Source organism: Cavia porcellus, unplaced genomic scaffold (genome assembly GCF_034190915.1).
Source record: "Cavia porcellus strain 051 isolate PalLab524CR breed Dunkin Hartley unplaced genomic scaffold, mCavPor4.1 scaffold_33, whole genome shotgun sequence".
Classification (NCBI taxonomy): domain Eukaryota; kingdom Metazoa; phylum Chordata; class Mammalia; order Rodentia; family Caviidae; genus Cavia; species Cavia porcellus.
Window position 1 is genome coordinate 16844871 of NW_026947516.1, and position 12586 is coordinate 16857456.

The window sequence follows — 12586 nt, forward strand, 5'->3', positions numbered from 1 at the left end:
ATGTTATAGAATTGAGGGTACAGAAACTTTCCCAGACACATTCATTTATTTGACTTTCAACAAAGAGTCCAAAAGTTTATGTTGGAGGAAAGGTCGCCTATTCAACAATTGGTGCTTGGAAAACTGGCTGTGTGCAGAAGACTGAAACTGGACCCTTGTCTCTCCCAATATACTAAATTAAAACCAAAATGAATGAAAGATCTAAACATTAAAATAGAAACATTAAACTTACTGAAAGATAAAACAGGTAAAACACTTGAAGGCATAGGTATAGAAAAGTCCTTTCTAAGCAGACTTTCAGTTGTGCAAGAAGTAAGAGCAAGAATAAACAAATGGGGTTATATGAAGCTAAAAAAAAGCCTCTGTACAGCAAAGAATCAATCACTAGAGTGAATATACAACCTACAGAATGGGAAAAAATTTTTGCCAGATACTCTTCAAACAGAGGACCAATATCTAGAATATAGAAAGAATTCAAAAAAGTAAACCACACAAAATTAAAAAATGAACAGACACTTCACAGAGAAAGAAGTACAAATAGCAAATATATGAAAAAATGTTCAACATCTCGGACATTAGAAAAATGCAAATTAAAAACAATGTTATGATTCCACCTTTCTCAAGAAGTGATGCCAATCATTAATAAAAAGAATACAAAGGAAAAAAAGGAATATAAGTCATCCAGCTATACGAATACTGAAAAGGAAATTAAAAATTTTAAATAAAATCTATCAAGTATGCCAGCCAACAGAACTTTCCTTTTTTTGTTTAAGCTTGTCTAGCAGATGGCCTTAAAATGTAACTTAAAATGTTCCTTTGTGTAATCCTTTCTTTACTGCCTTTTTATAACTTATGACTTCACAATGTAACTGAAAATCTCTTCCTTTGTATAACCCATACTTTGTATAGCTGATGGCCTTGCAATGTAACCTAAAATGTTTAAACTTTCTTAGTAACCCCAGATATCACCCAATCTTCCAATCATACTGCACCAAATCTGCCTCTGTATCTCCCTGCTTGCTCCCCCCATAAAAGCCCCAGAACCCGACCAGGCAAGGCTTTGACTTTTTGGGAGAGATCCCAATCAAATCCAGTGGTGTAATAAACTGCCTCCTAAACCTCCTCAGTGCCCTTTCTTCCCCTGTTGGGTCCATTTTCCACAACATTACTAAAGGTAAATTGTGATGTAGAGGAAGAAGGAAGAAAAAAGAAAGAGGTAAGTCAACAAATCCCGAAGGAGATTTACTGAATTGCTTGCCTGTGAGCAAAGAGGCTTATCAAGCTTCATGGCCCAGAGCCCCACCTACCAATATGCTTGAGGCACAAGCATAGGCCTTTGCCTCTGGGCTAGTATCTAAGAGTGCAGTGGAACTGGTCCAGCCCCTCTTTCTCTGCTGACTTCCTCCAGGGCCCTCAAAATGACTGCTTTTTTCCCTGAATAGCAATCCCACAACTGCATTTGTGTTTTCCCTCCAAAAGCCTTCCACTTAGCCCACTATCAGAAACCCTTTGACCAGAATGCCACGTTATCGCCACTTGTGGTCCTTCCTTGTTAACTCTCCCCAAAACCTTACTCTCTAACCTAGGAACTTGGTGGAGGCTCAGAAGTTGCTGCATTGCCCATACCCCTCCCCCCACGGGGGTGGCTCCCATGCAGATGTGTGACAGTGAGCAGTGAGCAGCGCACAGGATGTCCTATGGATACAACACTCCTGGGGTTTGGGCAGGAGTGAGCCAGCGCTTATTTCTGGATCAGTCTTGTCTCTTCTCTCCCCTATTCACAGGTGCTGCTTGCCCATGGAGCCCCCCGGTTGCAGTTGTCCCTGTGCTTTGATCCAGATCCCTGGTAAGGATAGAGTGCTTGATTTCACCTTTCCCAAGGGCCCACTGTGGTTTCCTCATATACCATTCACCATCCTTCAGTAGCCTGCAAATATCTTAACGTAGTGTTCCCTCTTCCCAGTGGGGAAGGTAAAAGAGTTGGGAGCCTATTTCAGTGGCCTGGCTGCCACTAAAGTCCCTTTTCGCATCTCAGCATACCCAGTCCTCTCTCAAGATAGTGTATATGATAGAGCTGGGTTAAAGGATGCCACAGAGGAGGAGCAGTCTGATGTCCTCTTTTAAACCCTCCTGATATTGAATGTTGACCCAGTGAGTTTCTCCTTCCCTTTGCCTTTCTGTGTCTGGCTTTCTCTACTGCCCCACCTTGGCTTACCTGCTTTCCTCTGGTGTACATAGCAGAGCTTTCCTCGGTTGCTGCTGCCACCTAGGCAGTCATGATGGATCTCGCTGCCGCATTCTGGAGGAGTCAGGGGCATCAAGATGAAGAAAGTCTACATAACAATGTGAATAGAATCTTCAAAAATTCCAGTGGTGTGTCACCTGCCGGCATTCTCAGCACTGAGGGAGGCTGAGCCAAGAGAATCTCAGCCTGAACAACTTCACAATTTAGTGAGATATGTCTTAAAAACAAAAATAAAAAAATTTAAAAGGCTAGTGATGTAGCTCAGTGCAAAGGCTCAGGGTTCATCCCCCAGTACCGCAGAGACACAAAAATATACAATGATGGGAAAGCAAAAGTGGGGAGGGAAAGCTTGCTAGATTAGAGAATAAAATCAATGAATGATCATTGATCAAATCCTGAATAATGGAACAAGGCAGAAAAGACATCAGAGCCACACTCTGGGAAATCCAGATGTGTATTAGGTAGCTGTATCAGTTTCACAATTCCCCAGATGATCACAGCTCTGCGATTTTGTGGGAGAATCTTTGGGTTCCTGAGAGAGGCACAACAAAGTAATTTGTGCTAACCATATGGGCTTGTGAGGCCAAGAAATGTGTGCCTGTAGGCACATCCTGCACCAAACCAAAAAATTAATGCAAGCTCTATAGTGAAAAACACGTAAGTGTGTAAAAAGGTTGGGTTGCTCAATCTGTTTGCAGCCATTGTCACTCCTCATAAATCCAACAACCACTTGTCTCAGAACCCTGGGCTGATAAGAAACACTGTTCTCATTGCATGACGATGGATGGACATAAACAGTAGTCTGTCTTTATTAAAAATGTTTCTATATTTGATCATTTGGCTGTTTTGATAATGGTGATTATTTGATGTCATGGATTTTTTTACCTTGACTTTGACTTTGTAAAACATTACACTTGTCGATGTCGCTCCCGGCCGGCAGGAAGGACACACGACAAAGTCTGGCAGTGGACAACCTTTTCTTTTATTTTCCTTCTCCGTACAGCCTGCCCTGGGATCGCTCCCAGCCGAAGCCTCCTCTGGTCCGCTCCCCGCGGCTCCTTCTGGGCTTCTACTTCCGGGCTTCTTCTTCCCCCCCAGGGGTGGCACCAGTATATATACAGATACAGTGTCCAATCATGTTAAAGTGAGCAAGGCAAGCTGATTGGCTAACATCATCAGTTGCCAGGCAGACTATATTGTTGAGCGGGTTGCTTACGCGGTAAGCAGGAAACTAACATATTCGATGGGAGGGGTAATCTACCTCAGGCTTTGCTCTTTACTACAGGCCTCACGTCCGCCAAGTGAGGCGACCGGGCTCGGGGCTGCGGCTCCCAACATCTCCCCCTTTTTTATTTTTTATGAATGTGCGCATCGTAGCCCTTTCTGGACTGGGTGCAGAGGCTTATGCCCTATGCGTAGGCCCACCGTAGGTCCTTGGCTTAGACCCTGGTCGGCCGTCCCATGGTCTGCCAAGGCCCTGAGGCCCTCGTCCTTTTTCTAGGGCCAGGCACAAACTGGACGGAACCTGGATGCACACAAGCTTGCACTCATTTCCTCTCCGTAAAGAAATCCCCTCGGAGAGAAATTTAGACCTGGGCAGCATCTAACAGTCCAGCGGCTTACGTGCAGGATGGGGTAGGGCCTGGCTTAGGTTGAGTCGCACCGGGGGAGTACGCTCTTACCCGTCATTGACTCTCCTACCCAGCTATGTCATAATTTTTTAGAGGAGGAGTGTGGGAAGCTCACCACCCCTAGACTCGGTCGTAGGCTAGGCGAGCGAGCCATGTATATGTCTGAGGATCTTTTTGTCCATTTTGGGCTACCGCTATTTCTATTTATCTTGTTGGTTGGTCTGTGATGGATCTCCGGTAGGGCAGGTCTGATCTTCAGTCGAGGGCTTTGTCGCCCGTGTCAGTCTCTCCGGTACCCACAGTGGTTCTCGTCCCGATTCCTGTGGGAAAACACAAACCGCGCCTCGGTTCCAGCTGACCACTGGATCCGGGCCCATCTATTGTCCTGTCAGGACATCTTTCCACTTCACCCACCCTTCATGGTTGGGGGAAGGGTTGCAGTGCTCCACGGCTGGGGAGCAATTATCATTATTTAAATTTAAAAAATTGTGTGTGAATAGTGCCATGGATAATCGTGCCTTTGGGGCCAGGCCTTGGCCTACTCCCCCTTTTTGTTTTTGTAAAATTTCTTTGAGGCTTCTATGAGCCCTCTCAATGATTCCTTGACCTTGGGGATTGTATGGGATACCATGTTTTAATTGAACCTCCATCATTTTGCAGAACTCATTGAAGGCTTTGCCTATATAGGTTGGTCCATTATCAGTTTTTAATATTTTTGGTTTGCCCCATGCGGCCCAAGCCGCCAGGCAATGATTGATCACATTAGACACTTTTTTACCTGTTTCTGCTGTTGCAAATACGACGTGAGAACAGGTGTCTGTGGAAACATGAACATATTTAAGAGTTCCAAACTCCTGTATATGTGTGATGTCCATCTGCCAAACATCACCAGGGATCAAACCTCGAGGGTTTACTCCCATCGGTATGGCAGGTTTGTATGTGGCACAGGAGTCACATAGTCGCACGATATCTCGTGCATCTGCTCTGGAAACATGGAAATGGTTTGCTAGTGTCCTGGCATTGACATGAAACTTATCATGGAAGGCACGGGCTCGCTCGATTGGTGTTAGTAAGGTAAAAATCCATAACGGGCGAGTGGCAGTATCAGCAGCCGCATTCCCCTGTGCCATGGGCCCTGGCAGGGATGTATGTGCTCTTATGTGGGTGGTGAAGACCTTATGGTGTCTGTTCTGAAGCAATGTCTGGATAGACAGGAACAGCCCAGCCACTGTGGAAGTGGATCTAATTAAACCGGCAGTCTCAAGCACTTGCATAGCATTGACCACATACCTAGAATCGGAGACAATGTTAATGGCTTCTGAGAACCGTTTAAGAATCATTTTAACGATCTGCAGTTCCACCACCTGAGGCTGATCTGGTTCAAATTGTATGGTAACCGGGGGCTTGCCTAGGATCACATAGGCGCCTATCCCCGTCTTGGAGCCATCTGTATATATTGTAGTTGCTGGGACTAATGGCTCAGAGGCAGTAACCTTTGGAAAAATTATAGGGTGCTGAGTGACAAATGACAAGATAGGGTCTTTAGGGTATTGATTGTTTATATCCCCATGGAAAACACATCTCAGAATGGCCCATGTATCTATGCAGGCAGCCAGGGTCTTGATCTGGCTGGCGGTATAGGGTACTCGGATGGCTTGTGGTCCTGAGCCAAAATGTTGGACAGCTCTATCATGTGCTTCAAGGGCCAATGAAGCGACTGCCTCCGGGTAATGCTCTATGACTTTTGCAGGTGAGACCTTAGGGTGTATCCACAGTAATGGTCCTTTCTGCCAAATCACCGCTGTAGGCTGTAGACTAGTCTGTAGCAAACAGACATCAAAGGGTCGCCCTGGTTTAATTCTGTGTAAGGTAGCCCCACCTAAGGCTTTTTTTACTCTCTGTAAGGCAGCTCTTGCCTCAGGAGTGAGCCTCCTGTGGGAGGCTATATCTGGGTCTCCCTTCAGAAGGTCGAACAGGGGTTTGAGATCTGAATTTGGTATATGTAAATATGGCCTAATCCAATTAATGTCTCCCAATAGTTTTTGCATGTCATTTAGGGTCCTAACGCCATCCGTCCTAATGGTGACCTTCTGTATAAGTCTGGAGGCGACACTGAGGTCCACACCTGCTGACCCAGGGGTGGCCCTTGTTGAAGGCTGCCATCCTGAGCTGTCCTGTCTCTGGGGCGGGGGCCCGCCTGTGAAGGGGGCCCCCTCTGGCCGTTTTTTGGCCCTCTAACATCTCGTCCACAAATATGGTTGCCCTGAGCATTAAAGACCGACCTACACTCCTCAGCTTTGTGTGATCCCCTTTTGCATCGCCCACAAACATATGGTTCTTCATTCCTAGGGCGAGGCCTAGCATCTGCATTGTTTGGGCAATGACGTTTAATGTGTCCTGGCTCCCCGCAGGCAAAACACCCTTTAGCCTTACATTCCCCTTCTAACCCTCGAGGTCCCCTCTGCTGTACAGCCGCGGCCAGGAGAGCAGCCACTCCCGAGTTGGAGAGCGGCCCCCCTATCTCTCTGCATATCCTAATCCAGGCGTTGAGGTCCTTGTTCTTATGAGGAGCTATCGCTGCCTTGCACTCCTTTGTACATTGCTCAAAAATCAGCTGCCTTACCAGCGGTCGAGCCACTCCCGGATCAGAAAATATCTTATCGGCAGCATCTTGCATTCGGGCCACAAAGTCAACAAATGGCTCTGTGGTACCCTGAATTATTTTTGAAAGACACAAGGAGGCTGTTCCGGCACCACTTACCTGCTTCCAGGCGCGGAGCCCTATGGCATTGATTTGTTCATAGACAGCGCCGGGGAACTGAGTCTGATCATCAGCGTGCCGACCTTCTCCCATAAGCATTTCCTTGTTCCACCCCCGGTTTCCCCGATTGGCGTTTCTCTCAGCCTGCTCTGCAGAGAACTCTGCGTACCAGGCTCGCCAATCCAGGTAATTACCCGAGGGCAGACACGCCTTTGCCAGCTGAATCCAGTCCGCGGGGGTGAGGGGCCCAGAAGACAGATTCTCCAGCATGGCAATGGTGTAAGGCGCAGTCGGCCCAAAGGTTGTAACTGCATTTTTAAGTTCTCTAATCTGCTTTATCTCAAAAGGCTCCCATACATTGCGTCCCTGGCCCATAGCTACTTGTACAGGAAATATCCCGTAGGGGCCACTATCTATCCCAGGTGGATGTACCTCATGAGACAAGCGTCCCCCCTGCCAAAGCCGCCTGTAAAAATACCGACCCGCCGGCGGCGGAGCATAAGACGGCGGCCGTGATTGGGCGGAAAATGGGGGCCCGTGCATCACTTCCTGTTCTGGCGAAAGGGGAGGGAGCTCCCAGGCGGCCGCCTCGTGGCGAGGGATCGCCTCCCTCTCGGGAGCGCTCAGGAGCTCTCTACTCCTCCGCAGACCAGGTTGAGCAGAGCGCAATTCGCGGCGCAACGCTGGAAAAGAACCCTGTGACTCCTTATCGAGCGACTTGGGCTCCTGACAGCTGGTCTCTTTGGCCTCCTTGCCATTCAACTTTCCCTAGTCCTCGGAGTCAGACGACTCCGAGGCTAGAGCCCCGTCCTCCTCCTTAGCATCTTTGTTCCCCTTGACGGGCCCCTCTCGGGAGCTCCCTGACTGGGCCTGCTCAAATACCCTGCGTACTTTTGTAAGCTCTTGAGAGCTTTCTCCACAACCACCCTCGCTCTTAGTGTTGCTACCTAGCATGTTTCCCATCTTTTAATATGTTACTCACCGCGTGAGGCCCAAGGAATCCGCCACTTACGCATGAGCCTGAGGGGAGTCTAAAAGCCCTGTAGGTGCGCGCCACCCAGAGCCCAGGCTTATCCCCAACTCACCTGTCTCGCAGCTCTGTACTGGAGCGTTGTCCGCTGTCACGTCTCGGGGGTGATCAGTCCCCGGGCGGGCCTCCAAATGTCGATGTCCGCTCCCGGCCGGCAGGAAGGACACACGACAAAGTCTGGCAGTGGACAACCTTTTCTTTTATTTTTCTTCTCCGTACAGCCTGCCCTGGGATCACTCCCAGCCGAAGCCTCCTTTGGTCCGCTCCCCGCGGCTCCTTCTGGGCTTCTACTTCCGGGCTTCTTCTTCCCCCCCAGGGGTGGCACCAGTATATATACAGATACAGTGTCCAATCATGTTAAAGTGAGCAAGGCAAGCTGATTGGCTAACATCATCAGTTGCCAGGCAGACTATATTGTTGAGCAGGTTGCTTACGCGGTAAGCAGGAAACTAACGTGCTCGATGGGAGGGGTAATCTACCTCAGGCTTTACTCTTTACTACAGGCCTCACGTCCGCCAAGTGAGGCGACCGGGCTCGGGGCTGCGGCTCCCAACATACACTAAGATATTCATCTTCATGACTGAATTTTTCAGTGCCTGCTTAAATTTTTTCTTATTCATCTCATCCTAATCCTAGCCTTGACAGAGGGTTACAATGGTTTGCAAATAACTCGTTTTAAAGATAATATATTAATTAGATATATAGGTTTATACATGTAAATATGTTATATAGATGCATGTATATATATCATGCATTTATACATATATGTACACGTGTATGTGTGTATGTATATATTCACCTATGTATACACAAATACATCAAAAGAGATGCAAATACAGAAAAATGCTAATAATTGGTGAATTGAGGGGATGGACACAAAGATATTCATTGTATTAATGTTTGCAACTTTTCTACTTTCTGGAAGTTTTCTAAGATATAACAATGGCAGAGGAAAACAATTATTAAAGGAAATTAAATCCTGGAATACATGCTTTACAAGTTAAATTTGTTAAGATAGGAGACCGCTCTTCTGAGTGTGGTGCTTGTATTCATGATGGTAGACTCTGCTAAGCGAAGGAGCAAATATATTCTATATGCAAATGAGATACATTTATGCAACAGCAGACCTTGGCAGTGACTTGTGATGAGAAAAAGAGGGAGGTCTTCCAGTTGGGAAAGCATTCTCCCCGACAAGCTGTGGTTATTCAGCAATTCATTCCTCACTCAGCAGCTTCGGGTGATGTCTCTGAAGCCTCAGCTATCCTCTATGTATTCAGTGCATAAATCTTCTCAGCAAGGAGCATTGTTACCAAAAAATCATCTACAAACCTCATGTTTATTTGGCATGGCAATATTAGAAATATTAGGGGGGGAATTATTTCAGGAGATACAATTCTTTAATGAAATATGAAGAGAAAATTAGAGATGTCGAATGACATATCCGAGCATTTAAATGATTTAATGGATTTTGAAAAAAGTATCGGGGCATAAAAAGTTCAAGTGACATAAGCTTATTTTTTTAAAGAATGAGTCATGGCACATGATGGATTGACACAATGTGATAAATAAGGACATATAGATTGCATATATGGTTATATTAGATGTATGAGGTATGATTGAAAAGATGGTCAATGTTTAAATTTTTAAAAACGTATTACAGTAAATACACACTGTAATTAAGTGCCCTCGATAGGCCTCTTACTTCCAGCACCATCCCATCATTCTTACCACTTGCTGACGTAGCTCTGGAAGGCTTTAGGAGTGACTAGTTGCCCTGTGTGGCTCCCTCAGTATCCTAAATTAATTCAGTCTTTATCTTTCATGGTCTTCTTGATTTTGGAGAAGATCTAGAAGTTGCACAGTTCCAGAGCCTCTGAATAAAGGCGATGAGGCACACTGTAATGTTATTGCGAGCCTTCCTTTTCGCTGGATAGCAGGCAGGGGCAGAATTCACTGTATTTTTGTCATACTTCACAAAGACACAAACGAGAACTTTCAGAACTGCTTCAGAAAGTGGCAAGAATGATTAGATAAATGTGTTTCAAGCCAGGGGAAGTATGTTGAGTGGGATTAGAGGCTATTCGTCTTTTACATAGCCACTATTTAAAAATTTATTAAAAATTTCAAATTCAGGGGCTGGGGATTTAGCTCAGCGGCATAAGCACCTGCCTTGCAAGCAGGCGGTCGTGAGTTTGATCCCCGGTACCGATAAAAAGGAAAAAGACAAAAAAAATTTTAAATTCAAGTAGTCACTGTATATTTTAACCATGTCCCCTATCTTTATATATAGAAATAGGTAAGAGAAAGAGACACACAGACATAGCCAAACAGTATATACATATGTTATACTGGGTATCTGTTTGATCTTGAAAAAGATTTTTTTACTGAAAATTACTTATCATGCATGTATTTTAAATTATTTTAAAATTTTTCTTTAAATGGTTTTTTAAATATGTTAATCTCACTTCGGGAAATTTACTAAGAAATCTTTCAAACATTTTAAAGATTTAAAGAAATAAAGTTAACATCAGTGTTATTTATAATGGGAAAAAATTAAAAATAAATATCCAACAATATGGAAATAGCTAACTAATATGATATAGCCTTTAAAAGAAGAGCATCAAAAAGTTTGAAATTTAGAAAATCATTGCAATGAGATTTGTTCTTATCACTTGCTGATCTGGTATTTATTTGTCACTTATTCCCTATGCTCCAGTAACATGAATGTGTTCAAGGGCAAGCATCTTGTCTGTCTTCCACACTATTCCCCATCATCCAGCATGTAGCAGATGGTGCGTTAAAAAATGTGCTGAATAAATTGACAAATTCAAACATGCATCCTATGAGCACTTCGAATATGAATTCTAGAGCATTTCAAATTATTTGAAATTGTTAAAAAGTATACTAGCTTGGAAATAAAACATGTTACATAGTGTGTAAAAGTAAATATATTAGTGGTTAAGAAATGTTAGGCAAAATAATCTCATTAAAATTTTATGATCTAAATATAGCTTAGCAGAATATAGGACTTGAAGGAAATTTAAAGATAACCTTGTGTCCAATACAGTACATTTATTTAAAAATTGCACAATATTAGCATCACTCAAGATTCAGGAACCTAGTTCTGACCTTTAAAGATCCAGTCCAGGATCCGGATACACACACACACACACACACACACACACCTACTAGTGTTGGGAGTTCCACTCAAATGGCTTCTGGTATCCATGCTCTGCCTTTTCAGAGAGCCACAAAACAGCAGGACATTCAGTCCCCTGGCCTCATAGGCAATTTCAATATCCTAGAATGTTCCCAGGGAGTAACATAGATCTCAGTCACTCAGCAAGATTCCAGTTGACACACAAAACAAATGTACTTATGGAAACACTTTGAAAAGAAAAGCCACTGATTCCTTAATTTTCTATGCCAGAAAGAGACACTCTTTCCCCTTTGATTGTTTGGTGGCCAACAGTGACTCAAATGGCTCCCCATTCTGTTTTAAAACCATCATTTCTCTTTACAGTTTTCTCATCTTTATTATTTTTGTATGGGTGTCACCTTTGATAAGTTTCCTATTTATCCCTTTGATAATATTTTGATTTGTGAAATTGTATTATTCTTATTCACTTGTAAGCGAATCTTGTATATGTTAAATTGTAGGTGTCAATAAAGAGAACTCTGCTGTTTAACATTTGGATCACATTGAATTCTACTTCATTTCTTGGATTTTGGAATATACTGTAACTTCCCCAGAATTTGTGAAAATCGCCTTTCTTAAGATTTGTGAAAATTCTCCAGGAAAAAATGGTACCATCCCACTAGAAACAGGTAGTAAATAAAAACTGAATCCTTGTTCACCAAACAATTATTTCTCGTATCCAGTGGGAAAGGACAAAATGTTAAAAGTAGAGAATAAGAGTCGACTTTGTCCTAGACACCTAGTCAAAGTATTATACCCTCTAATCTGTCATGAATCTCACATACAGTTTTCCAACAATTGCGCTTCTTCTTTCTTTTCATGTGGGACATTTTTGCAACATACTTTTTAATATATTCTAATTTATCAATATTTCCCATTAAAATTTCTGCTTTTGATATTATGTTTACAAAATACTTTCACTTCTAGGTATATTCATGTAAACCTGTATCTAGTATTTTTATTTAAATTGTTAACCAGTTTCCAAAAAAAAAGTCAAGATTAGTTTTGGAGTATGAAGAAAGGTTAAAATTTAATATTTGTTTTTGCTACTGGGAGTCATACCCAAGAGGACTCCATCACTATATCCCCAGCCCTTCTTAGTGTTCATTTTCAGACTGGGTCTCACTAAGTTGCCCAGGCTGGCCTTGAACTTACCATCCTCCTTGCCTCACCTTCCTAAGTAGCTGAGATTATAGATATGTGCCGCAATGCCTGACTGAATTAAATTTTCCCCATGTAATTAGCTAATTAAGATTGTTAGATATACATAAAGTTGTAAAAAATCAGATAACATTGTAGAACAGTAGTAATAGAATATATGAACCAAATATGTAATTTAAAAATTTATAGTGTTTACATTAAAAAGATAGATGTGAAGTTAATTTTAGCAACATATTTTACTTAACCCAATATACTGCCATCAAAAGTTATTAGTGTTTTGTACTGAATCTTTAAAGACTGCTGTATGTATTTCACGCGTATAGCATATTTGAATTCAGCCTAACCACCATCGCAGTGCTCAGTGGCCACGTGTGGTTAGTCAGCACAGGTTTGGAGAAGTGTTTCTCAGCCTCAGTGATGTTGACATTTTGGAGCTGATAATTCTCTGGCGTGGACTGCCCATGCATCATTGAGTAGTTAGTTGCATCTCTGACCACTATGCATTACATACCAGTAGCACTTTCCCCTTCATTATTACAACCAAAATTGTCTGCAGACA

At 43.4% G+C, this 12586-nt stretch overlaps 1 protein-coding gene across 1 annotated transcript in view; it reads right to left on the reverse strand.

The window, feature by feature from the left end:
• Positions 1–2312, reverse strand: part of Asb9 (ankyrin repeat and SOCS box containing 9) — a 41380-nt gene extending 39068 nt beyond the window's left edge. The window contains exon 1 of the mRNA XM_063242738.1: positions 2216–2312. The gene's annotated coding sequence lies outside the window, so the exon portion shown is untranslated. The remainder of the gene's footprint in view (positions 1–2215) is intronic.
• Between the last annotated feature and the right edge of the window lie 10274 nt (positions 2313–12586).